The sequence below is a fragment of the Alosa alosa genome, chromosome 10 (assembly GCF_017589495.1).
Source record: "Alosa alosa isolate M-15738 ecotype Scorff River chromosome 10, AALO_Geno_1.1, whole genome shotgun sequence".
NCBI lineage: Eukaryota > Metazoa > Chordata > Actinopteri > Clupeiformes > Clupeidae > Alosa > Alosa alosa.
The window spans coordinates 34,664,088-34,667,352 of NC_063198.1; the positions used below are offsets into that span (position 1 = coordinate 34,664,088).

Below are 3,265 nucleotides of genomic sequence, written 5' to 3' on the forward strand. Positions count from 1 at the left end.
AAAGCTACGTAAGCTTTTGCGACATAAGCTACTTTTTATTATCAATATTCTCTGAGAATATTGAAGGGGCTGTAAAATCTCACCGTTAGTGGAGCAGAGATCTACTCAAGACAAAAAGAAAATAATCTCCCTTGGACCACTGGTCGCGGACTGACCGGTGAGCAGCTCGCAGAGATCCTGAGTCCGCGCCGAGAGAACCGCTCAAAGCCGTCGGAAATCCGAAAGTTGCAAAAAGCTTTTATTTTACGCACAAAAGCTCTCTGGGTCACGCGCTCACGTGCAAGAACAGCAGTAGATGACACTTCGTCAATGAGCAGCTCGTTCACTTTGATACCGCTGCGTCTGTAGTCCACACGTGCCCGCGGGTAAGATGGTTTGAGTGAGACTCCTGGTCCGCGCGGTGAAAGGACTGGAATGCTGAGCCCAGCTGTGACTCTCGTGACCGCCTGTAGGTCGATTCTCCACCACCCGTGTAACTTAACGGGACAATACTTGAGGGGAAATCTGTAATGATACGAGCACGAGCACTCTAGGAAAGTGGCATCTAGGGGTACAAAGATAATTTTGGTGTCATTTCCCTTGAACAGTAGAAATGGTGTAGGTACAAAGATAATTCTGATGACACCAGAATTATCTTTGTACCCCTTTCTACACCATTTCTACTGTTCCGGCAAGTAATCAGCAATCAGGGAAATGTAATATAACAGTGGTCTTATGGCCTATGCCAACCACCTATAGATCAGCGGTGTCATGCCCATATTAGGCAGAGAGCTTTGTTGGAATGAGACGTCATTATTGTTATGGCCATTACCACATTTCTGCATATGTATTAGATTGTTGTTTGAGGATCCTGCATACTCCTTTCCTGCACCCTGTTATGAATACACAAGCCATAAATCATGTGCTGCTCTGTCTTTTGTGAAATACCCTACACCTTCCATGTCAATCTTTCTTTTTCACAAGCATAGAATGTGACTTCCACACCAAGATGAAGTCATCGTCATGCAGCAAACAAGCATAGAATGTGACTTCCACACCAAGATGAAATCATCGTCATGCAGCAAACAAGCATAGAATGTGACTTCCACACCAAGATGAAGTCATCGTCATGCAGCAAACCACAATATTCATTTTCTGTATCTTCCTTCCTCAGCGGTTTGTAGTGCAAAGCTTTAATGACTTTGGATCATGGAATTATTGCTTATATAGGGGGTGACAACTTGATGTAAATATCTTCCATGTGATTTGGAGTCTGTTGTAAATGGGGGCGTGTCCTGCTGGCTTTCAGCCTCCAGCAGCTGGGTGCAGTCCAGTTGCCCCCACACACACTCAAACACATAAAAACACACACACAGACACATCCCCAAACCCTAAAATAGTCTGAGCTCCTTCTCATGGGCTATGGAGTAAGAGAAGTGTGTGTGTGTGTGTGTGTGGGCTCTATTTTGATGTTAAAAAAACCCCGATGCAAAGCTTATTCTTATCTTACACCCAGTCAGTGGTGGATTTTGCGCCATGCGCTCCACTTTTATTATGCCTTGGAGCCAGGGGTGTGGCAGAAGGTGTGGTCTGGCGCTTGATCCAAAAATCGCTATCTTACACCCTCTAAAAATCATTACGCCACTGACCAAGAGAAACCTGGTCGCATGTAAAGCACTGAACGCATGTACAGCTGAAGACGCACTGAGGTGTGGACTCGAGTCACATGACTTGGACTCGAGTCACGATTTTGATGACATCAGACTGGAGTGGACAAAATTAGAAATGACTTGCAACTCAACTTTGACTTTCATGCTGTTGACTTGAGACTTGATTGGGACTTCGCCCCTTTGACCTGTAATGACTTGCGGCATGCTGGGTCAAATGATTTGTATCTTATCAAAACATAACTATTTTCTGCCCGTACCAACTTCAGCAGCCTCAAATTCATTGTTAAGTAAGTAGTATAAGTATAAGTATATATACTCTTCTGATCCCGTGAGGGAAATTTGGTCTTTGCATTTATCCCAATCCGTGAATTAGTGAAACACACTCAGCACACAGTGTACACACAGTGAAGTGAAGCACGAACTAATCCCAGTGAGCTGCCTGCATCAACAGCGGCGCTCGGGGAGCAGTGAGGGGTTAGGTGCCTTGCTCAAGGGCACTTCGGCCGTGCCTACTGGTCGGGATTCGAACCGGCAACCCTCCGGCTACAGGTCCGAAGTGCTAACCAGTAGGCCACGGCTGCCCCACGGCTGTTAACGTTACATCTGCAACTCAGCATAGTTTGCATGAAATGCAGCGTCTCCTATCTAGCATGAGAAAGGAAAAGAGATGAGAATCACTCACGGATCATCCTCCCGTTGTCGTCTGACTAAGTGGATTTTGTGATTTTGTGATGGATCCTCTGATCCTGTGATGTGGTTCGATCATAGACTGTATATCTATATATACAATCTATGGGTTCGATAGCCTAAACTATTTCATTTGCTCCACAGAGCTAATCTAAACTATCACGGAATCATCATCGATGATTGATGGCATTTCAAATGTACACCCATATCAGCGTTGTGCTTTGCAAAATAAATAGCAAAGAATGTGAAGGTAAATAAATGTTTATACACCTTATTGAGTAGGCTGTGGACTTGATCACATTAAAATGCTCGTTGGAATGCGTAAATAGGTAGCCTATTTGTTATTGTAGGCTAACTCCTGTGGGCATCCATTCAGTAGATAAACTATCAAACTATCTGTAGGCTACTTGGGCAGGAGTAAAATAAAGGTTGTAATTTTACGAGTGCAGAAGAGATTCAGAAATAACGATGGTGGCGGATCCTGATATGTGCGATATGAGCGCTCGCAGGGGGTAAAAGTATTTGTTAGCTTTCATTTGCGCCAACCAGGTTTCTATCGCTCATTTGTACGTCAAGTCAATCAAGTTAGTGTAGGAGTGCCCCCAATATAATATAGTCATATGTTAGTGTGTGGACCCAATATAATATAAACATATGTTAGTGTTTGAGTGGGGACCCAATATAATATAATCATGTGTTAGTGTGGGGCCCCAATATAATATAATCATATGTTAGTGTGTGAGGAGTGGGGCCCCAATATAATATAATTATATGTTAGTGTGTGGAGTGGGGGCCCAATATAATATAATCATATGTTAGTGTGTGAGGAGTGGGGCCCCAATATAATATAATCATATGTTAGTGTGTGAGGAGTGGGGCCCCAATATAATATAATCATATGTTAGGAGTGGGGGCCCAATATTCTGTAC

General features: G+C 43.7%; 1 protein-coding gene across 1 annotated transcript in view; it reads right to left on the reverse strand.

The window, feature by feature from the left end:
- The window catches only part of LOC125302391 (SRSF protein kinase 3-like), a gene marked incomplete in the record, with an annotated part of 48,672 nt that extends 48,208 nt beyond the window's left edge, over positions 1-464 (reverse strand). Inside the window, 1 exon segment of the mRNA XM_048255544.1 lies at positions 84-464.
- Between the last annotated feature and the right edge of the window lie 2,801 nt (positions 465-3,265).